General features: G+C 34.9%; 1 long non-coding RNA gene across 2 annotated transcripts in view; it reads left to right on the forward strand.

Moving 5' to 3' along the window:
• The first annotated feature begins 7,257 nt into the window (after positions 1 to 7,257).
• LOC106840099 (uncharacterized) overlaps positions 7,258 to 25,502 on the forward strand; it is a 72,763-nt gene continuing 54,518 nt past the window's right edge. For both annotated transcript variants that reach the window (XR_011493298.1, XR_001400309.3), the window contains exons 1-2: positions 7,258 to 7,382; positions 23,780 to 23,847. This is a non-coding gene — a long non-coding RNA (uncharacterized lncRNA). The remainder of the gene's footprint in view (positions 7,383 to 23,779; positions 23,848 to 25,502) is intronic.

Genomic DNA, 25,502 nt, shown 5'->3' on the forward strand with positions numbered 1-25,502 from the left:
GAAGTCAAGCTGTTATTTATGTTAGTTGCCCTCAATAGCTTTTTTTTTACTTAGTTTTTTTAAGAGAAGGGGGATGGAGGGGGTGTCAGTGGTCTTTAAAAAGAGAGATTCTATCTACATACATACACAAAGATGTTCGTATATACATCTCTCTCCTCTCTGTGTATATATGTATATTTGTATTTCTTTTTGCAGCCAATTATAATAACCACAATGGGCTATAGAGGGTGTAAGCTTTGTGTTACAGTGGGCATAGTAGATGGCAAGAATAATATCAAGTCCTCTATTCTATACTCATTCTTTCTTAATATAAAAATATGATTAATAATTAGATTTTGATGCCCGAAAAGCTAAATTAGAAGCATATTACAACAAACCATTTGAGTCACAAATGAGTGAATTCCAATAGGGTCAATTGCATCCCTACTATTTCGTATAAGAAAATGTAAACATTACCAGAACATGCAACTCATTTTCAAGTCTTTAGGTCCTGGAAAAATTCCCCTACTTCAACAAACTGCTGCCACCAAAAGAAAGCTGGAGACAGTAATTTGGCAAATAAGTCACTGACAGGGAAAGATCTACTTGTAGATGTCCAAGTAATAATGAACCTTTCCAAACAGAATGGACAGTAACTTTGAAGAGATGCAAGCTTATGCCTAACTAACTTGAGAGATACACTACTAAGAATTTCTTTTAATTGTAAATTCAGTACCTTTATAGGTAACTTAAATATTATGTGAAAACGCAGGTAAGAATTATATGACAATGTGATTGTACCAAATGAATGACCAAAAAGTTGAGGTTTATCAAAAATTATGTTCTTTAAAACCTCTAGGTAACAATGTGTACCTTAATATCACATTCAATTTAAAATCAATTTGAAGGTCTCCAGAGTGGTAACTATAGCCAGTGGTTTCAAGAGTTGGAGTCAAAATGACCGCTGATTTTGGATCCAATTTCGCTGTACTGGTCTACGTGTCATACTCAGTATGACAGAGAGAAATAGAGACAACACAGCCCCACTGGTTGATAATTCCTCAATGTCCCCACTAGTCTGACTGAAAAAAAAAATGCTGGGATAAATATGACTATAGTTCTTCTGAGAGGAATCAAAGTTCGGTGGTTCTAGATGAAAGTGATTGAAAAAAACTATAAAAATTGTCTTGCTAAAAAGAACTTTAAATACAATAATATATATGCTGATTTAAGAAAGTATCCAGTAGCGGTCAGGCAATAGACATGTACCAAACAAGTGTTTGCATCACAAGTGGCACCCAAGGGTTAGAGCTCTGATGCTGGTACATATGCAGTCTTAGGAATATTAGAATGAGCTAGTTTTAAAAAATAAGTTAAAGATGTAAAAATAATTTAATACAATCTTGTTTCTTTTTATTTTGGGGGGTACTGCTTAATATTTTTCTGCATGAGATTTCTCTAAATAACGTTTTTCCCACAAGGAAATATTTTGTAGTCTAAAGGGAATCATAGTGGAATATTTTGTTATTAATTATATCCTAATTTAGCTTAATAACTTTAAATTTGAACTTAATTTTCTATTAACAAATCTCAAATGTTGTTGGACTAGTTTTTGAATTCATAATTTTAACAGAGTCATTGACTAGAAATAACAAAAAGCTTGATTTTCAATTGTATTCTTTTCCTCCTACAAGCTTATAGAAGTACGCCACCTAGAGTAAATTTTATAATTTTTAAAGTAATAAAAATCACTGGATTGGTTTGATGTTATTTTAAACTACAAAAAGTAGGCCTATTTTAATCAAAATCAACCTAAATATTATAATAATTGTGGCATTTTTTTCTTATATATTCTTTGTTTTTACATGCGACTTTCTTGATATTGCTGTATATGTGATGGAATATATTTGTTAATAGTTCCAGGTTAAGCAATTTACCTAATATGCCCTCTTAAGATGGCTAGCAAATCAAGTCCAGGTATTATAATTTTTAAAACCTGATTCAATGACATTGGGACTAATTTTAATATGTTATTACCAACTAAAATAATTATGGAAATATTTGAGGTATTATTTATAATGTTTGTGTATATACATAAATACACATATAGTAAACATTAATCTTGGTGTGTGCAATGAATTTTTTAACTTTAATTGTAGAAGACATAGCCATTGAGTAAACTGTGATGCTAGAGATCTGAATATACAAGAAGGTAAAATATTTCAAATGCTAGTAAAATGTGAATGAAAACCTTTTATTTGGCCTTGAATGGTTTTTCAAGTGGAAGATGCACATGCATTTTCCTTGGGGAGGAGAAAATCCAAAAACCAAATTTATTCATAGACCTAAATATCTTTATTGAGAAAATACTGTGTAAGATGTTGCGGCCTATAAGCTTCTTTAACTAGGCAATGTTTAAAAAGCATTGACATTTCTTTTCCAGCTTTATTGAAATAAAATGGACATATAACACAGTGTAAGTTTAAGGTGTACAACGTAATGATTTAATCCACATGTGTACATTGCAAAATATTTGCCACAATAAGGTTAACACATCCTTCACCTCACATAATTACCATTTTGTTGTTCTGGTGTGAACATTTAAGGTTTTGTTCCTATAGCAACTTTTAAGTATGCAATACAGGATTGTTAACTATAGTCACCATGCTTTACGTTAGATCCCTGGAACTTATTCATCATATAATTGAAAGTTCTGCCCTTTCACTAACATCCCCCCATTTTTCCCAACCCCCAACCCCTGTTAATCATCTTCCTATTCTCTGTTTCTATTAGTTTGATGTCTTTAGATTCCACATAGAAGTGAGATCATACAGTATTTGTCTTTCTCTGTCTGACTTATTTCACTTAGTCTGTTGCCCTCAAGGTCTGTCCATGTTGTCACAAATGGAAGGATTTCTTTCTTTTCTATGGCTAAATTATACTCTATTGCATTTATATACACCACATTTTTTTATTCATTCATCTGTCAGTGGAAGCTTAGGTTGTTTGCTTGTCTTAGCTGTTGTGAATAATGCTGCAATGAACATGGGAGTGCAAATATCACTTCAAGATAGTAATTTCATTTCCTTTGGAAATATACCCAGAAATGTGATTGGTGGATCATATGGTATTTCTATTTTTAATTTTTTAAGAAACTTCCATACTGTTTTCCATGATAGCTGTACCAATTTACATTCGCGTCAATGGTGCACCAAGGTTTCTGTTTCTCCATATCCTTTCCAGCATTTGTTATCTCTGCTCTTTTTGATAAAAGCCGTTCTAACATGTGTAAGGTGGTATCTCGTTGTAGTTTTCATTTGCATTTCTCTGATAATTGGTGATATTGAGTACTTGATGGTCATTTGTATGTCTTCTTTGGAAAAGTGTCTATTCAGGTCCTTGTCCCCTTTTTTAATCAGATTATTATTTTTTTTGCTATGTATTTTGGATATTAATCCCTCATCAGATATGTGTTTTGCAAATATATTTTTCTCCCATTCCTTAGGTTGCCTTTTCATTTTGTTGATTATTTCTTTTGCTGTGCAGATGCTTTTTAGTTTTATGTAGTCTCACTTGTTGATTTTTGCTTTTGTTTGTCCTTTTGGTGTCATATCCAAAAAATTATTGTCAAGACCAATGTCAATGAGCTTTTTCTCTGTATTGTCTTCTAGGAATTTTACAGTTTTAGTTCTTATGTTTAAGGCCTTAATCCATTTCAAGTTAATTTTTGTGAACGGTGTTAGATAGGGTCGATTTCATTGTTTTGCTTGTGGATGTCCAGTTTTCCTAACACCATTTGTTGAAGAGACTATCCTTTCCATACTTGATCATATATGTGTGCATTTATTTCTGGACTCTCTATTTTAATCTATTGGTCTATGTGTCTGTTTTTATGCTGGTATCATACTATTTTGCTTACTGTAACTTTGTAATATAGTTTGAAATCATGAAGTGTGATGCCTCTAACTTTGTTCCTTCTCAAGATTGCTTTGGCTAATCAGGGTCTTTTGTGGTTCCATGTGAATTTTAGGATTGTTGTGGGTTTTTTGGTTTCTGTGAAAAATTTCATTGAAATTTTGTTAAAGATCACATTGAATCTATAGATGGCTTTGGATAGTATAGACATTTTAACGATATTAACTCTTCTGATCCATAAACATGGAATATGTTCCCATTTATTTGGATCTTCAGTTTTTTTCATCAATGTCATAATTTTTGGTGTGTAGATTTTTCACTTCCTTGGTTAAATTTATTCTTATGTATTTTATTGTTTTTTATGCTATTGTAAATGGTAGTTTGAAATTTCTTTTTCACATAGTTCATTGTTAATGTATAGAAACACAATGGATTTTTTTTTATGTTAGTTTTGTATCTTGAAACTTTACTGAATTCGTTTGTTAGTTCAAACAATTTTTGGATGGAGTCTAGGATTTTCTGTATGCAAGATCATGTCATCAGCAAATAAAGGCAATTTTACTTCTTCCTTTCTGATTTGGACAGCTTTCCTTTCTTTTTCTTGCCTAATTGCTCTCACTAGGACTTCTAGTACTATGTTGAATAGAAGCAGTGAGAGTGAGCACCTTTGTCTTGTTTCTGATCTTAGTGAGAAACTTTTCTTCTTTCACTGTTGAGTGTGATGCTAGCTATGACTTTGTCACAAATGGCATTTATTATGTGAGGTATATTCCTTCTGTACTCAATTTGTTGAGAGTTTCTGTCATGAAAGGATTTTGAATTTTGTCCCATGCTTTTTTTCACATCTATCAAGATGATTATATGATTTTTGTCCTACATTCCATTAGTGTGGTTTATCACATTGATTTATTTGCATATATTGAACCTTCTTTGCATCCTAGGGATAAATCCCATTTGATTGTGGTATATGATCCTTTTAATGTGCTGTTAATTCAGTTTGTTAAGAATTTTTTTTTTTTTGAGGAAGATTAGCCCTGAGCTAACTGCTGCTAATCATCCTCTTTTTGCTGAGGAAGACTGGCCCTGAGGTAACATCCGTGCCCATCCTCCTCTACTTTATATGTGGGACACCTACCACAGCATGGTGTGCCAATCGGTGTCATGTCCACACCTGGGATCCGAACTGGGGAACCCCCTGCTGATGAGAAGTGGAATGTGCGAACTTAACTGCTGTGCCACCAGGCCGGCCCCTTGTTAAGAATTTTTGCATGTATATTCATAAGGGATATTGGCCTGTGGTTGTCTTTTCTTGTAGTATCCTTATCTGGCTTTGATACTAGGATAATGCAGGCTTTGTAAAATAAGTTTGAGAGTGTTCTCTCCTCTTTAATTTTTTGGAAGAGTTTGAGAAGGATTGGCATTAATTGCTCTTAAAATGTTTTGCAGAATTCGCCAGTGAAGCGACCTGGTCCTGAGCTGTTCTTTGTTGGGAGGTTTTTGATTACTGATTCAATCTCCTTACTAGTAATTGATCTGTTCAGATTTTCTATTTCTTTGTGATTCAGTTTTGGTAGGTTGAATATTTCTGGGAATTTATCTATTCCTTCTAGATTGTCCAATTTGTTGGCACGTGAATGTTCATAGTAGTCTGTTATGATCTTTTGTTTTTTTGTAGTATCAGTTGTCTCCTCTTTCATTTATAATTTTATTTGTCTTTCTCTTTTTTTCTTGGTAAATCTGGCTAAAAGTTTGTGAATTTCATTTATCTTTTTACAAAACAAACTCTTAATTTTGTTGATGTTTTCTATTGTTTTTCTGTTCTCTATTTCATTGTTTTCTGCACTGATCTTTATCTTCTTACTTATGTTAACTTTGGGCTTAGTTTATTCTTTTTCTAGTTACTTCAGGTGTAAAGTTGGGCTATTCATTTGAGATCTTTCTTTTTTTAATGTAAGCATTTATTGCTACAAACTTCCCTCTTAGCACTGCTTTTTTCTCCATCCCATCTGTTTCAGTATGTTACATTTTCAATATTGTTTGTTTCAAGATATTTTCTAATTTCTCTTTGATTTCATCTTTGACCCATTAATTTTTCAGGAGTGTGCTATTTAATTTCCATGCACTTGTGAATTTTCCAGTTTTCCTCCTGTTATTGATTTCTAATTTCATATCATTGTGGTCAGAAAGGATACTTGGTATGAGTTCAGTCTTTTAAATTCACTGAGACTTGTTTTGTGACCTAACATATGATCTGTCCTGGAGAATGTTCCATGTGCACTTGAGAAGAATGTGTATTCTGCTACTGTTGGGTGGACTGTTCTGTATCTGTCTGATAGGTCCTTTTGGTCTAAAGTGTAGTTTAAGTCCAATGTTTCCATGTTGATATTCTGTCTGGATGATCTATCCATTGTTGAAAGTAGGATACTGAAGTCTCCTACTATTACTGTATTGTTGTCTATTATTCCCTTCAGATCTGTTAGTATTTGCTTAATACATTTAGGTGCTGTGATGTTGAATATGTTTGTCTTGTACATATATATTTACAATTATATCCTCTTGAGAAATTGACCCCATTATCATTATATAGTGACCTTCTTTGTCTCCGGTTACAGTTTTTGACTTAAAGTCTATTTTGTCTGATATGAGTGTAGCTACTCCTGCTCTCTTTTGGTTTCTATGTGCATGACATGTCTTTTTCCACTTCTTTGCTTTCAGCCTGTGTGTGTCATTGAAGTTGAAGTATGTCTCTTGTAGACATCATATAGTTGGGTCTTGTTTTTTTATTCATTCAGCCACTATATGCCTTATGATTGGAGAATTTAAATTCTGTTTACATTTAAAGAAATTATTGATAGGTGAGGACTTCCTAATTTTAATTGTTTTCTGGTTCTTTTGTAGTTGCTTTGTTCCTTTTTTCCTCTCTTGCTCTCTTCCTTAGTAAACTGATGATTTTCCATAGTGGTGTACTTTGATTCTCTTCTTTTTATGTTGTGTGTATGTGCTATAGGTTTTTGTTCAGTGTTTATCTTGAGGCTTACATGAAACATCTTATAGATATAACAGTCTATTTTAAGCTGATAACAACTTTGATTATATACAAAAACTCTACCCTTTTACTCCTTCCCCCAAATTTTAAGTTTTTGATGTCAAAATTTACATCTTTGTATATTGTGTATTCATTAAAAAATTATTATAACTATAGCTATATTTAATACTTTTTTCCTTTAACCTTTATTGTAGAGTTAAGTGGTTAACACACCGCCATATTACAGCATTAGAGCATTCTGAACCCGACTATGTACTTAACTTTACCAGTGTGTGTATGTTTTCATGTTTTCATGCTACTAATTAACATCCTTTTTTTTCAGCTTGAAGAACTCCTTTCAGCATTTCTTATAAGGCAAGTCTAGTGGTGATCAACTCCTTCAGCTTTTGTTTGTTGGGAAAATGTTTATCTCACCTTCATTTCTGAAGGACAACTTTGACAGGTAAAGTATTATTGGTTGGCAGTTTTTTCATTTCAGCACTTTGAGCATATCATCCCACACTCTCTTGGCCTGCAAGGTTTCTGCTGAGAAATCTGCTGATAGCCATATGGGGATTCCCTTGTATGAGAGAATTTTTTTCCTCTTGCTGCTTTTAAAATTCTCTCTTCGTCTTTGATTCTAAACAGTTTTATTATAATGTGTCTTGGAAAAGATTGTTTTGGATTGAAATTTTGGGGTGACCTATTAGCTTCGTGAATTCAGATGTCCAAATCTGTCCCCAGGTTTGAGACATTCTTAGACATTATTTCTTTAAATAAGTTTTCTGCCCTTTTCTCCTCTTTTGTCTTTCTTGGATTTCAGTGTTGCTTAGATTGTTTCTCTTAATGATGTCCCATAAGTCCCCATAGGCTTTCTTCATTCCCCTTCATTCTTTTTTCTTTTTGCCTCTCTGACTGGAGAATTTCAAATGATCTGTCTTTGAGCTCACTGTTTCTTTCCTTTGCTTGGTTGCTGCAGTCTGCTTTTGAAGCTGTTATTGACTTCTTCGGTGCAGTCATTGTATTCTTCAGTTCCAAAATTTCGCTTTGGTTCTTTTTTATGTTTTCTCTTTGTTGAACTTCTCATTTTGTTCTTATATTGTTTTCCTGATTTCATTAAATGTTTATCTCTGTTCTCTTGTAGCTCTATGAGTGTCTTTGTAACAATTACTTTGAATTATTTATTACTTAATTCCTGGATCTCCATTTCTTTGGCATCATTTACTGGAAATTTACTATGTTCCTTTGGTGGATCGTGTTTCCCTGATTCTTCTTGATCCCAGTAGCCTTACATAGGTGTGTACACACTTGAAGAAGCAGTCACCTATTCCAAACTTTATGGACTGACTTCAGTAAAGAAGGACCTTCACCTGTGTCAGGGAGCACACTGGAGTGTGATGTGACCCCAGGTCTAGTGGGTCAGGGCACCAAATTTGGGTGTAGTTGGTGGCTCTGAGTTTTGAGGAGCATGGCATCTCAATGGCTCAGCCTGCTGGAGTCCATAACATGAACAGCTATGTGGTCCTTGGTGAGTGCTGTGGGGGATCTGCAGGCCTGTTGATTCCTCCACAGTGCGTCCAGGTCCAGTGCCTAGGGACCAGGGCAAGCAGTGGTGGTTACAGGAGCTAGTGGTATGTAAACACTCAGCTCTGGGGGCCAGCTGCAGGTTCCTGCAGAGTGACAGGGTTTGGTTGCAGACATACTTGTAGTGGTGGGGGCCAGGGCAAGCAGCAAGGGCTATGGCCAACTGTGGGTGTACTGGTAGTTGCGGGATCCCTGGCTATCGCTATGCATTCCTGTGGCTGTAAAGTCTTGCCTTGGGCGTATGCATGGCAGTGGAGGGTGGTGACAGAGTCAGGCTGGAGGTGTGCAAGTGCACAGCTGGAGGAGCTAACCCCAAGTGTGCACATAGCAGTGGAAGTTAGCCATGAGGTCTAGGCTGCCATCTTGTACTCGTGCAGCCACAGAGGCTAGTACAGGGTGCCAGTGCAGAGGCCAGGCCCTGGTAGGGAGAGAGAGGGGTGTGGAGAGAGGGCCTCAGTCATCTGGCATCGTCGAATGCAAAAACCTGTGGAGCAAAAACCAGTGAAATATGCAAGTTGTCCATTGTGGCTGTGCCAGTTTCATCAGTTGCAAAAGTTGCTGGGGTCCTCTGAAGAGGAGGTCACTGGGAACTGTGGTCACTCCTGCTCTGTGGCTGATTCTGGTAGTCCCTGCCCTTCTTCCTTGTTTCTAGCTATATCTATATGTCTCAGCTTTGCTGGTCTCTGGGAGGGGTGAAACTGAATTGAATTATTCATACAGTGCCCTGAAAGCCTGGGGAAGCTGATTACTCACTCTGATCTCCCAGTCCTGGCTGGGGGAACTACTCTTAGCTGCGGAGTTCCCTCTTGTTGAGAAGCAGTGCCAGCCTGGGAGAATGAGGCAGGCAAAATGAAACTGTTCTTCCTCTCCTTTTTGTGTGGTTGTTCTCAGGTTTTTTGTTCTGCTGTGTTGCTGAAGTTTCTTATGTGGACTCCTGAGTTCTCCCAGAGCTGATTTTGTTCATAGATAGCTGTCTAATTGTCGACCTTCTTGGGGAGATGGAGATGGAGGCTGGGGTCTCCTACTCTGGCATCTTGATGATGGCAATGCTCACTCCTCAGCATTGACATTTCATAGTGAATATGATGGGGAAAGGTTTCATAAAATTAAATGCAAAATATTTTGAATTTAAAACCAAAGCTATTTGGAGAGGTCATGAGCCTCTATCTTATCTCCGCTTTAAAAGATCCTTTCCTTTTCTAGTTTTTGTATCTGTTGATATGTAATGTTTGGAAGTTTTGTTTTGGGGAGTTAGAATTTAGAGCAATTGTGGGCAAATGATGTTTCTTGTAACATCCCTCAAGGGATCAGATTTTCAATGAAATTCTGCTTTGATTTATTAGCGTCCTATATAAGTGATTTCTACAAACTAGAGGAAAACATTCCTGCAGAGTAGAGGTCTTGTCTTCAATTTCCTTTCCCTATGGCATCTAATGTATATTGTCGCCACAGTGGATACTTATAAATATTTGTTGATTTCACATTTTGTCTTCAAGCCAACTGATGTTGGTGAGGTGTGTCATTCAGTTGCTAACTTTCAATATTCAAATTAGGTTATCAGACTATGAATTTAGTTAGCAAAGTTTTCAAACTGTTTGTGTTTTTTTTTTTTAATTGAATATGACAAATTTTATTTAAGGCACAGCAGGACCTCCTTGATAGCAGTTGTGTATTGTAGAAGTTCAGAATGAAAGATTTATAAAATTTCTCAAGCGACTAAGAATATGAACCAGACAGAAAAATTACCCGTTGAGTAATAGTAAATGTCAATATTTTTAAAAAACTACCTTATTTTTCAGTTGCAAGGGATGCATGCATTTTATTTGTAATATAGCTTCAAGACTTTAAATATGCTGCCCAGAATATCTTCCAGTTGCTATGGGGAGTTCTGTTATTCGTCAATGTAGGGTTTCCTACTTGGCAGCATTATGTATTTATGATGGCATCTGTGTTTGCTGGTTGTTGCATTTGCAGTGGAACTTGAATTTCGGCCAGTTGAAGAGGGAGGGAAAAAAAAAGCAAATTAAACTTGACTTCTTGGCAGTCAAGCAGTAGCTTCTTGTTACTTAGACACATATATTCCAAGAACACCAAATGTAACTGCGGTTGTGTGCCATAGTTACTCTACCTATAACTGACTGTGTTTGCATTATAATACTTGTAGAATAATACTTTTAGAATAACTTGTATAATAATATTAAAACTAAATATTATATCTTATCAGTTGACATGGCAATTTTCAAGTGGAATTTTAATCTGGGAAAGTAGCCTATGTAGAATGATGCTTGTTTTTTTTTTTAATCAAAGAAAAATTATCATCATCAGTATCGGTATGTAAGCTTTCATTTACTTAAAACCAGTGAAAATCTAAATGAACTAATTAAAAAAATTCTTCCCTCAACTTTTATGAGAGAAATAGGATAGAAAATAAAAGTGAACCCATTAATATCTGAAATTTCTTTTTAAAAACAACTTCCAGTATATGTTTTAGAGTCAACACACATTTAGCTCAAGCCAATATTCTAAACCCATCTATATCTACCACATAAACCTGTGATATTTGATGTTCATAAAGATTGCCTTCACGTGTCCCAAGAAATACTTTTTAATATTAAGAATATAGAAGCACCTTCTTAATATAAAGAACCAAGAATTCACTCCTTAATGTTGACATATTAAATTATATTTATTGTAATCTTTATATTTGTAGATTATGTTCATTGTAATTTATGTATTTCATTTTATTTTTTGAACACTGGCAGTCTCTGAGACAAAGTTTAGTTGAATATCTACTAAGTTAACTTATAAGATTGTGTATACCCAAACTATGTTACACAATTATATTCTCTGGTCTTTGGAAGCTTATGAAATGAGTACACTGGTGGTGCCAGTGTATATAAAACAGAAGGCAATATGAAAACAAAATCTAATACTTAAATTTTGCCCTCAAAGAGCTTACAATTTAGTTTGAAAGACAATGTATAAGAATGGAAATTCTATGAGTGTAAGCAGCAAATAACTGTCTAGTAGGACAATGTAAGAGTACTTCTTATTGCCTAGTGACTTAATACCTTAGTGCTGCACAGCTTCAGATGAAGATGTCACTGCAGGTTAGAAGGTTCTGTAAAGACTTCAGGGAGGGGGAAAGACTTGGTCTTGATACTGAAAGATGGACAGCTTTAGACAGAGTGTTGGCATTCTAAGTAGGGGCAATATTTTATGAATCAATCTTAGGAGAAAACCAGTTTCTAGAAGCACAGTGAGTAGACCCTTTTTCCTAGGATGAGAACTTAGAAAAGTGAGTATAGAGGAAGAATGGTGGGAAGTATCAATGTATTAGAACTAATATTTCTCTAGCACTTTACAATTTATAAGGGATTTCTGTGTAATTCTCATTTATACTTAAATACCCATGGTTAAGGTTTTTTATTCATATTTAAGAACTAAATATTATAGTTACAAGATATAAATGAAAGCTTTGATGATTTAAAGAGAAAAATATAGCAAAAATTAGGGTAAGGTGGAGATTAGGTGCAAGTAAAATGTGACAATTTAATCCATCATTGCAAGTAGACAGTTTAAAGGTAAAACACAGTTGCAAAAGTGACATTAAAGATTTTTATAGTTTTTTTCTTACCTTAGAGAGACTTTTATTTAGTAACCATATCTTCAGTGGGGGTTAAAATTTATCTGAATTTCAGTAATGCCTTCCATTTATTTTAAAAAATATTTAATTTAAAATAATCATGATTATTCCATTTTTTCCTGAAATTGTTTATATCTGCTCATCTGAAGTACTCTTCTGCAAATTGTACATATTTGTAAAGATATTCAATAAAAGTTGGCAATGGTTATTTTTGGGTGATGGAATATTGTTAGATGTTTTTTAGTTTCTTCCTGGTAATTTTCAGTGTACTTTCTAAATTAAATGTGCATCATTTTTTTTTTTTTTTTGGAAACAATAAAGGCATTATTTGTAAAATTAAAAAATTCCATGCAATTACTGTTCTGAGGAATACACTTTGGGAACCACTGATGGAGATAATTATTTCTTAACCTTTTTGGTTGAATCATCTCTTTCACAGTAATACATGACTTTGCAAACTCAGGAATTTTAAAAATTATTTTTCAATTTTCCTCTGGCATGTAACAAAATGATTTAGCAAAAAAATTTTCATGATTATTGTATTTTATTCTCAAGTGATGCTGTTTATTAGTATACCTCCACAAATATATCATAGATGTTAGTGGTTTCCATTCCCAGTTAAAGTAGATCCAAATTGGATATCATTGCCGCTATAGTTTATTTTATTAGCATTGCTTTTTTTTTGAGGAAGATCAGCTGTGAGCTAACATCTGCCGCATATCCTCCTCTTTTTGCTGGGGAAGATTGGTTCTGAGATAACATCTGTGCCCATCTTCCTCTATTTTATATGTGGGATGCCTGCCACAGCATGGCTTGATAAACGGTGCATAGGTCTGTGCCTGGGATCCGAACTGGGGAACCCGGGGCTGCCGAAGTGCAGTGCATTAACCTAACTGCTATGCCACTAAGCCAGCCCCTAGCATTGCTTTTTGAGGTACAAGAAATACTGATGCACTTTTGAAGAATTTTGATCAGATGGATTGAACTAATGGATCTGAAGAAGATCATTTGGAGGCAAATTTGTACATTTATCATATTTGTACTCATTAATATGTATTTCATCATTTTCTTATATCTTTCTTTAACTAATGACTGATTATGTGTATAAATTAGGTAATAAGGCACCAAGAATAGATGATTTAAAACTTAATGATTAATACCTTCATGATCACCAGCAGTACTCTGCTGAGTTATAAACTGACAGTGACTCTATCTGGAAAAATCAGAGTAAATCCTCTGATTTCTGATAATCATTGTGCATTCTTCCTTTTTTTTCCTTCTTGGTGAGGAAGATTAGCCCTGAGCTAACATCTGCTATCAATCTTTCTCTTTTTGCTGAGGAACATTAGTTCTGAGCTAACAGCTGTGCCCATCTTCCTCTATTTTATATGTGGGATGCCACCACAGCATGGCCTGATGAGCAGTGCATAGGTCCGGGACCGGCACCCAAACCTGTGTTCACAGGGCTGCTGAAGCAGAGGTGCAAACTTACCCACTACACCACCAGGCCGGCTCCTGTAATTGTGCATTCTTATAGCATTTGCACTCCCAGGCTCTCCAAATGTTCCAAATTATTGTTTCTAAAATAATTTTTATTAACATTTTAAAAAGTAGATACAGAAACAGATACCATTGTTAACTATTTAGGAAATGGCCAAACAATAACTGATATAGACATAAACTTGCATGCAATTCTTAAGGAAAAGAGAGAATGCCACGAGAGGAGAGCATAAAGTTAGGGACTGAAGTTTAAGACATTAAAATTTGGGGACCGGAAGAAGAAAAAATACAAAAGGCTGGAGAACTAAGGAACTATAACAATTACAGAGCAGTAGCCATTGAATCAATGATCTTACATACTTTATTTAATTTTATACTCACAATAATCCTAAACTAATTTAAATGAACGGATTGCAACTCAGATAAATAATTTGTCCACAGTCACCCAGTAAATGCTAGAGCAATAATGATTCAAAGCAAAATCTGTAATAAAGCTCATGCTTTTTCCTCCTTAGCATTCTATCTCTCTAAATCAGTGATGTCAGAAGAGAATGAGAAGAGGGTGATATAATAAAAGTTAAAGGAAGAATTTCAACAAGAAAGTGCTCTGCATTAGATGTGGCAGGAAGAGCAAATAAAATGAGATCTCAGGAAAGATCATCAGAATTGGCAGAGGCCTTGAAGGGCCAGTTCAACCATCCAGAAGAGGCAAAACCATATTCTGTAGAGTTAAGGAGATATATTTTCTCTTTCACACACGACTTGTGCTTTATGCTGTTAGTCTTGTGTCTTGCTCATTTTTTCCTAGTATCCCTAAATCTTAACAGAGTTTTGCATACAGTAGGCACCAGACTAAGATCTTGCAACCTTGTGACTGATGTTAATTGCAGTAAATTGGCTAATTAGCATTGTAGTTGACGTACTTGAAACAGACTTGAGCTAGTAGAGAAAGGGGTAGGCAGACAAGGTCAGGTGAGGAAAAAATGAAACTATGGTAGAGATAAAAGGGATGAGAGAAAATGGGCAGATTTAAGAAATATTAAAACTTAAGTAGTAAGAGTTGATGAAATAGATGTAGTAGAAGGTAAGGGATAGCAAGAAGTCTAGGGAAGTTTTATTTTTCTCAGTCACTTGTGTGGCTACCTTGGTGATATAATGTTTGGTAGAAAATAAACAAGAAATGGCACATGCATTTATTTCAAGTTTTTGAAATTGAGCTTGAAAAAGCTACTTTTAAAAATAAATTCAAAATGTATTTGTTCTATTGAAGACAATTTTTTTAGAGCAGTTTTAGATTTACAATAAAATTGAGAGGAAGGTACAGAGAGTTCCCATATACCCCCTACCCCTACACATGCACAGCCATCACTCATCAGAACGGGTGCATTTGTTACCAAGGAGAAATCTACACTGACACATCGTAATCACCCAAAGTCGATAGTTTACCTTAGGGTTCACTCTTGGTGTTGTACATTCTATGGATTTGGATAAAAGTATAATGACTTAAATCCATCTTTATAATATCATATAGAATATTTTCTCTGCCCTAAAGATCCTCTGTGCTCTGCCTAGTCGTCCCTCCACGCTCCTCCTTCACCCCCTGCGCCAGGTTCCTGACCCCTGACAACCACTGATATTTTGTCTCCATAGTTTTTCCTTTTCCGGAATATGTTTTTTTTTTTTAAATTGGAGCTATATGGAAGTTTTGCATTAGTCAATTAGTTGTAGATGTAATACCATCCATCCTCCAACTAGAATCACAAATAAGATAAAATTTGGATACAATTTTAAAAATTACTTGTAAGATGAAATGTTTATTAATATAGTCATATAAAAAATAGATAGGGTAAATATTTTCTTCAAGTATGACTGAAAACGCAGTTGTTGTTAAGGTTCTGGCTATTGGATTTAGTTCTGGTTGGTGTTTAAAATAAAAAAGAGTACTTTTATTCCTTTCACTTAGAGAATTTAGAACAGGTACAGGTGTCTTTTAGCACTTTCCTTTTCTATCAGGTAACACAATTTTTGATTTAGAGATTCTTTATTGTAACATAGTATCATTTCCTCTGTGTAGAATTTCATGTTAACCATAGAAAATAAATAAGCTCATTTAAGATATGTAGATGTTTTTCTATGTAAACAATTTTAACATTCAGTTTTTATGGCCTATGGAAATGCTCTTTCAAAAGGTATGTAAAACCTGTTGAAAAATCCATTTAGTAACATGAAAATATATGCTAAAAAGTGATCAGTGTCTTCTACTTTGGCATTGCCACTTACCCAGATTTGATAGAGAGGTAGTTCACAGAAATTCTATTTTTACGCTTTGAAATTTGACTTGACTTAGAATATTATCAAATAGAGGAGACTGAATGAAAGAAAACAAGGAACACCAATTTGTGGCACAAATGTAAATGATGACATGTTACAAGATTAATAAACAGTTTTATTTAATTTTAGGTTTTGATGTAACACTTAAAACATTGCTATGGCTCAAAGTAAGTTATTGAATCTGGGTAAGAAGGAAATGAATAAGATTATTAACATTGTAACAAAGCACTGAAATGAAATATCATTTGGAAAATAGCAAGCTGGTTATATGCCAGGGAGGGAAAAAATTAGAAACACAAATGTTCCATCAGAGCTTTGCTTTTGAAAATGAAAGAAGTAAATATATTACTATTTAAATGTTATCTTAAACTTATTAGACCTTCAGTTCTAAAGAACAAATGACAAAATAGGATCAGGATTTTTGTAGAATGGGAGTAGGAGCTAGTGTTCCCTTTCCATATTGAGTCTGGGTATTTCTCCTCTCAATACTTTAATCTAGGACTGTTTCTTTTGGCATTAAAAGTTCAGGTAGTAAAAGTTCAGATAGACCACTCTACAGCAACAAATGACATCAAAGGGAATCTGGAACAGATAAATGTCTTTTAGGACCTGAGTTATCATATTATATGTTCAAAAATTCTACTCTTCCACTTTTACATTGACCAAAAAACCTCATATTTTCCTTTCAAAAGTAGCAGGGCAGAAATCTTTTATATGTTAGGACTGCAGAGTAAACAAAATAAAAAACACAAATCCTGGACAACCTTACTTCCCAGTATGGCAAAAATAAAATATGGTTTTTTTGAGCATAAATTATGTTGCTTGTAGAAAACATTCTATACCACAAAACACTATACTTTTAACAATTTAAATTCCCAATGAACAAAGATATTAGTAGGAAAGGAATTCAACAGTACTAAAATCAACAGTACTGAGGTCAGAGGTAGAATCTGATCGTACCTATGATGAAAAATGTCCTCCTTAGCTGACGAAGTATCTTAAGTGTCAATGATTATTTTTCTCTTCCTCAATCTCTAAACCCATCTCTGAATTGCTGTGGTGTTTACTGAGTTTTTAGGATCATTCAGTTTCGCTTTAATCAATTGAAGCCTTGTTACAAATCCAGTTTTTTCTTTGACGAGTCAGTAACTAGTTCTTGCATCTTTAAATGAGTCAGTAACTAGTTCTTGCATCTTTAAACATAAGGGTCCTATTCTGCCATTTGCTTGCCTGGCAGTTTTGCACTCAGTTTGATTTAGTTAGAAGGATGTTTAACACTGTGGCTGATTTGGATTGCCTGAAATAAGGTAGCCAGCTTGTGGAAGCCAATTCAGGCCACATATATTTAAGACTTAAATGCTGAACCTGTATGGTATATATAGCTGTTTTGGAAGTTGCAAAACAGGAGTCACACAGCCTATGTGCAGTAGAGTGGATGTGGTCTAAAATGGCCTGAGCTTTCCAAATTTCCTGGCTTTTTTGCTCTTTTTGGATTACACCAAAACAATTTCCTTCAGCACTGAAGCATCTGGCTAGCTCTTACAGTTTCTTTTTTCTTATGATTAACTGAGGGAGAAAAATTGATTCAGGGGAAAAAAAAGCTATGGCTCAACCCAAAGTTTATGTTAAGTGTAAAGCTCATTGGCACTAAAATGCCCAAGTCTGTGTTTGTGTGGATCTCTGGTGAGCAAAATAACAGGATCTAATTATGTTCAGAAAGTAGAAAAATTAGAATATGCTAAATCTATCAATCCCTCTAATCTTTGAGTAGTGGCTGAGTTCTTCCTTCAATTGTATTTCTCTTCATTTCTTCAACACCATGAATTTAGATGTTTGTGTAATTCTAACTTTACTTTAAATGCATAATATAAGTAAGAATAAGTTTTCCTTTGTACAGGATCAAAAGTACATTCTCTTAGTTCTCAGGCAGTTATCTCATGTTTCTATTGATTGAGCTTAAAAGTTATTTCCTTATTCTACATTACTATTTTATTCATACGCAATATAAGAGTGGTTAGACATATTTATTAGCTAGCTGGATTAAGAACAAACCATTTTTGTGACATTAAATTTTAGGCTGGACATGCAAATTATTGATTTGCTTTTGATTTCTCAATTTGCCATGATTCTATCTGAATATAGGACCTTTACTTAGTGATGTTTGAAGTAATTCTTTACTGTGAAACACTGTAGCTGGGAAAATCATCCAACCTTATTCTGCACAAAAAATAAAGCTTCTCCATACTAATATTGGTAGGTCTATTTTCACACTCATGGTGAATGTGTGAATTACTGATGCTTTTGGTAACATGGAGGACCACATCCTGTTTCTCTTCTCAAGTGGCAGGTGTCTCCTCACTTTCCCTTTTTCTGATTTTAATTCCCTTCCAACTACTGATCTCTCCTAATCTTTAACCTTGCTTAATTATAGGAATCAACAGTGTGGTTTTTGCCTGAACTTAGTTCCTTTACTGAAATAGCAGTCATCACAAACAGTCACCTTTGGACATACACATGTGTATTTACTGATAAAATCAGATATTATGATTAAACCAATGAATTTTATTTCAAATAAGTACAGTTTTGATAGCTATAAGCTAACCCAAGTTATTGAAATTGCCTCTTATGTGCAATGCAGCTTTACTTATCCAAATATCAGCCTCTCTACAACATAGGGCATCTGAAAAAACACTGACACAGGAAGTAAATAAAAGCACTGTATACATCAGTGGTGCCTCACAATCCTTTTGTTCTACACTAGCTATCGTGATCCTTGGTTTATTAGAAGCCACTTACTGTCTTTTTTTTTTTTTCAGAAGCCGGAGACAATGTACCAGTACTTGTACTGCCATGTTAGCAGTGTCGAATTGGTTTAGCTACGTGTATTGACTAAATCAGTTTAGCCTTTCACTGTAGCAAAGAAGCATAGTATGCCATACTAGAGAACTACAGAGTCTACATCAGAGATCTATAAGCAGTAGAATAGAGTTAAAACAGAAGGTATACTACAAGGTGGAAGCAAGAAAGTTGAGTTGACCCCTAAAGGATAATGGAGATCTGGATGTGTATTTTTGGAGATTAATTACCCTAAAGTATCTTTTGAACAGAAAAAAGAATACTGGATAAAATAAAATAAAACTGGATGAAAATATGTTTAAAAAGCATTAATAAGTTGGCAAAAAAAGTAAAATTCAAAACAAAGTAAGCCAGGAACTGTAAAAGATAAGTGCCAAACCTAGTTTTTGTTCTGAGAGTTTCTGCTGAATCTTGAAATATTAGTTTTCCATTTCAACATCTTCTTGGGACATGGGGGATATGAGTTAAAACTCAGTATCCACCCATGATAGGAAACCTAATAGAACACCCTTCACAAAGCTGATATGTGTAGAAGCGACACAAAGAAAGAAATGCCAAGGAAATTTGCCAGTACTAATACTAATGCTAGGTAAATGAATAGTAAGTAAAAGCATCCTTGAGAATTTATAGATACAAGCTGGCCCTCAATGGGTCTGAAAAAGTCTCAAGTGGAGAGTTTAGCCTAGAATGTTTCCAGCTGCTAGTGGCCCCAGATGACTGGCAGAAACAAATGAGAATTATTTAGAGAATTCAACTTCAGTCTAGGTTCAACCACATTCCACTGATAGGATGTCAAGAAAAATGAATCCTCACAGTAAAAAGTCATAAAGCACCTAAGGAGACGAGATACCATAAGTAAAAATCAACCAAAACAATAGACCCCCTCGAAAACTATAAACATTAGAATTACCAGACAGAATGTACAACCATATTTAATTTGATTAAAGAAATAAAAACTTGAAAACATAAATAGGTAACAAGTGGATTTGAAAAATAACTAAATAGAAATTCTAGAAATTAATCATATAATAATTAAAATTAAAATATTGAAAATATTAATCAGCAGATTAGACACAGCAGAAGAATGAATTGGTGAAGTAATTTCTGAAGAAATTATCCAAAATATAGTCCAGAGAGAAATACTTGTGGAGAAAAGAGGGAGAAAGTCTAATATACTTTTAGTCAGAGGTCTAGAAGGAGTTTATAGAGCCAAGCAGAAAGAGACAGTATTCAAAAAGCATTCCTCAGAATTATTAAAAGACACTAATCCTCAGATCAAGAAAGCCAAATAAACCCCGAGATTAAATTAAGAATTTCTCTTCAACAAAAACCACCGTAAAGAAAGTGAAAAAATAAGCCACTGGGAGGTGATACTTGAAATACATATAATCAACTAGGGATAAATCTCTCTTCAGAATATATATATTTTATATATTAGTATCTCTCCAGAAATATATTATTTATAATTATATTATAATAAAAATTGTATATGTTTTATATATTTATATATAACATAATAATAATATGTTATTATTGTGAATCAATAGGAAAAACTACCCAGAGAGCAGCTCCGCCTAGTAACTTGGGTTATAACTTCTGAATTATCTTAAAGATCCTCTGAATTGTTCTACACATCCTCCTCTGCACCTCTATATACAATTAATCTCCAAGTCCTTGTGATTCTATTTCTGAAGTGTCTTATAGATAGTCCCCTTTCCTTCTGATCCCACCGACACTAACTTGGTTCAAATCTTTACTATATTTCCTTTAAACTAGGGGACTAGATTTCCAACTGATTTCCTTCTCTCTCTTTTTTAATCATGCTAACAGAAACTTTTCTTAATAGATTTAGAACAAGCTTGTTCTTCTACTCAGAAATTCACCATGGTCTGTAAATCATGGCTGTTCATTTTCATTATTATCAAATTATACATACACATAGCTTAAAGAGTCAAATGGTTCTATAAAGTCATTGCTTCATCCTGTTAACTTATGTCCATTTGACTTTTGCCATTACATTGCCGTCTTTACTTACCAAGTTTGTGTTGTTTCTGTTTGATCTTTAAGTTTTAAGCATTATATATTGACTTGCCATTATGGAAGATGAGGATTTAGCTCTCTTCCTCCATCCCTGCCACATATAAACACCTTTCCCACATCCCCATCTTCCCGATACAGTTAGCATTGTAATTTTGATCATATTAATATTTATAATTTTATATCATTTTGACTATGGAAATGCTATTACAGCTGGTCCAAATATTAAATTAAATTGCTTCTTCTTCCTGGACAACTTTTTGTGTTCCCAATCTTGTTATTTTATTTTCTTGCAATTATTACTAATTCAAACCCAAACTCTTCCTAGTTGCCTAATTCTTATCTCAAGACATTTAGATACGTCATGCATGCTATCACTTCCATCATCCTGAAGGAGTCTTTCTTGAAATGTAAATTCCTAGCATAGTACCTTTCACATGGTCGGTTATCAATAAACATTTATTGATGAATTAACTGGAATGCTACCAACTGAGCTGCATAAATATATTTCTACAGTTTATTTGTCCTTAGAAGAACTAAAATTGTGTGGGTCATTTCATGTTTTGCATGATTTTTAAATGTGGATTTTTTTTTGGTTTTGCTAATTAAGAAAATAATGTATTTTTCATTTCATTTTTCATTTTCATCAGTGAATTCTCATTATTTCAAAATGATTTTTTTTTTTGAGGAAGATTAGCCCTGAGCTAAGTGCTACCAATCCTCCTCTTTTTGCTGAGGAAGACTGGCCCTGAGCTAACGTTCATGCGCATCTTCCTCTACTTTATACGTGGGACTCCTACCATAGCATGGCTTTTGCCAAGCAGTGCCATGTCCACACCCGGGATCTGAACCGGTGGACCCCGGGCTGCCGAGCAGTGGATCGTGCGAACTTAACCACTGTGCCACCGGGCCAGCTCCCCAAAATGATTTATTTTTAAACTGTTAATTGTACCAAGTATCAAGGTAAAAAGGAATTCCACTAAAATGTAGAATTTCAACTGAGTGAAAACATCAGGAGAACTCTAGAAGATAATTCTGTCCATTGGCTGTGCTTATAACTGCCTTTGGATATGCTCATTGGGATGTACTGCTGACACCTTAAATTCAAGTTGCCCCAAACAATTTCATTATTTTTCCTTATACCTGTGTTCCCTTTTTTGGTTAATTTATTTACTATCCTTTAGTCACCAAAGTATAAACTTTAAACTCCTTCCTCATCTTCATAGTCGTTGAGTTCTGTGGTTCTACTTCTGAAATGCTTCTTGAATGTCTCTTCTCCATTCTCTTTTCATTTTCTTGATTCAGAGCTTTACTGAGCTATTGCATTATGCTCCTAACTGGTCTTCCAATCTCTCTAGCCTCCAAAAGTACCTTAGGAATCTTTGATTATTTTGCCTTTCTTGTGGAATTAGGTCTAATTTTCTTGATTTTTATCGTTGGTAGGTAAGTGTAGGACCTTAGGGTCACACAGACCTGGATGCAAATTCCACCCTTACCACTTTCTGTGTAATTTGCTCAGGCAGGTTTTCTAACTTACCAAGAATAGTTTCCATATCAATAAATTGGTTGATAAGAACAATAATAGTTTCCAACTCCTAGAATTTTTGTGGTGATTAAATTACCCATAGTCTATTTAAGGTGCTCACGTGTGGTAGGCATTCAATATGTTAGTTTTCATTTTTATTTCTCAGTATTTCAGCCACCATCCTGATTGGTTACTATGCTATAAGTTTTAAGATCTGCTTATGTTTTCTCTGATGAACTCCTACTTGTTCTTCAAAGCCCTATTTAAATTCCACCTCTTCTATGAAGATTTCCTTGGCAGAACTGAATTAATCACTCTCTCTTCTGAGAGTCACATTACATATTCATACTAATAATTGGGTTCATAACAGTGTATCATAGCTATATATTGTTTTTATTGAATTGGTAGTAGTTTACATCATTGTGAAGTTTCATCTGTACATTATTTCTTTTCTGTCAGCACATAAGTGCTCCCCTTCACCTCCTGTATCCACCCCCGACTTCCCCTGGTACCACTGAACTGTTTTCTTTGTCCATGTGTTTGTTTATATTCCACATATGAGTGGAATCATATGGCATTTTTCTTTCTCCGTCTGGCTCATTTCACTTAGCCTAATACCCTTCAGGTCCATCCATGTTGTTGCAAATGGGATGAGTTTGTCTTTTTTTAATGGCTGAGTAGTATTCCATTGTATATATATACCATAGCTATATTTTTGAAAGAACCTTTTCCTTGTACATTTGAAAATCTTCAAAGATAGAGACCATATTTAATTCATTCTTATATCCACAGTGCCTAGCGTGGTGTTGAATGCAAAAAAATGCAAACATTTCTACTTGCATCCTGGTTTTAAGCTCTACCTCTAACTAGTTACCTCAAAAGATAGACAACTGAAGGTCTTTTTCAAAGGTAATTTTAAAAATAGTAAGTTGAGGGGCCGGCCCAGTGGCACAGCAATTAAGTCCACACGTTCTGCTTCTTGGCAGCCGGGGATTCGCAGGTTTGGATCCCGGGTGTGGCCATGGCACTGCTTGGCAAAAGCCATCCTGTGGTAGGTGTCCCACATATAAAGTGGAGGAAGATGGGCGTGGATGTTAGCTTGGGACCAGTCTTCCTCAGCAAAAAGAGGAAGATTGGCAGTAGTTAGCTCAGGGCAAATCTTCCTCAAAAAAAAAAAAAGTAAATTGAAAACACATTACTAATTTAGCAGTGCTACAGAAAGTTTGGAAGATAAAGTAAAAGGCCACCTATAATCATGCTGCTGTCACATGATTTCTATTATCCTTTTGGTGTTTTCCCTTCTAACTGTTTTTCAATAAACATATTTGCATGGTTGTAATTCTAGCAGACATTAACTTTTTTTCTGCTTGTTTTTTTTAAGCATTATGTTGTAGGTACTTCATGTGCTATTACAGAAGATTTATTACCATTAAAAAACTACTTCTTCAAGTGAGTATTTAATTATTTATTATTGTATATTTCTGTCTACCCTTCCTTTCCCTTGTTGCTATTATAAATAATGCTGTAGTAGACAATTGCATGACTATAGCCATTTATGTATGTTGGATTAATTCCTTGACATTCATTCCCCAAAGTGCAATTAATGCTTTAGTGATAATTCACTTCAGTCATATATTATGCTAGGATTATAACTGCAGTATTTAAACAGGTCAGTAGTGGAATTAGAAAATGCTAGGGTGGAAGATTAAGGATGGAAGAGGAGGTAAGTATCTTTTCAATAAAACTGTTTACTCCTTTAGGAGAGGTACCGAGCCTTATAGTTCTTTGCTAATTCCTCTTGTGAGGAAACAATGTTCATTAGCTAAATATTTATTGAGCACTTATTTATTGAGCACTCTAAGTGCTGGCCACATACAAATCCATAATGCCTGCCATCAAAAAGCTTGCAGTTGACTGGGAGAGCAGACATGTAAATAGGCAATTAGAATACACAGAAATAAGGACTTCAAATGGGTATAAGTACATCCAAGTATTAGGGAATACACAGAAAGAGCAGCTTAACCCATATTGGAGGGTTCAGAGAATTCATTTAAAAAATTGTGTGCCAGTTACTAGAGTTGCAGTTCTGGAGCTCAGAGAGCTCCTGGTCTGGTGGAGGAGACTGACATATATTCAAAAATGCTTTAGTAGATTTAAAATTACAAGTGAATATCTAGACCAAGGTAAAGATTTCAAATGAAATATCTGGAAATCTGTTTTATCACTCAAAGAGGATACAGATGGTATGAAACAGTGAGGGAGCATTAATAAGGTGGACCCAGGAATAGCAGCTAGTGAGTTGTGTAGAGAATGAGTAAGAACGGGAGAAGAGGCAAGTCACACCCACTTCTCTACACTCTATCTGCAGCCAAGCCTACCTGGGGGAGGTGGAAGAAATTCTTACCTTTGAATGAAGACAAGTGTTGGCGAATATATTGGGTTGGCTCTTTTAATTTCTAAATCAAGACTGTGTTTTTGCAAACTAAGTAAGCATATGACATTCTATTTCCAAATTGACATCAGAAGAAATAAAAATGAAGGGACTACCCAAGTTTTCATTCAGATAAGGGCACTATTACCCCCTACTGTGCCAAAAGATGGTGGGAGATTCTTTTTGATGTTGTACCATGGGTCTTTCAGATTCATCTTACCATCTTACTGGTAATACACACAGTCTTAATTTCCTAGACGGTCAAAGTCTTGATATAAGTCATAATATGGTGTCGATATTTAAGGAAGTGTGGCAGAGACATCTAATTACCTCAAATCTATTTCTACTTTCTTTTGGTCAGAGAACCCCAGGACTTTTAGGAGGTCACAAAGCTGCCCAGCTAGAAACTATGTTTTCCGGCCTTCCTCACAACTAGGTGTATCCATGTGACTAAATTTGGGCCAGTGGTTATATGAGAACTAATTTATGCAACTTTGGGTCACTTCCTTAAGAAAGGAAATTGATGGCCTTCATATCCTCCTTCCCTTTTGCCACTAGCTGTGACTTGATGAGAATTGGAGCAGCTGCCTTGGACACAGAGCTATGGGAGCTGCATGTTGTGAATGACAGAGCTGCTCTGCCAACCCACCTCTGGATTGTTATATGAGGGAGA

The sequence above is a fragment of the Equus asinus genome, chromosome 12 (genome assembly GCF_041296235.1).
Source record: "Equus asinus isolate D_3611 breed Donkey chromosome 12, EquAss-T2T_v2, whole genome shotgun sequence".
Taxonomy (NCBI): domain Eukaryota; kingdom Metazoa; phylum Chordata; class Mammalia; order Perissodactyla; family Equidae; genus Equus; species Equus asinus.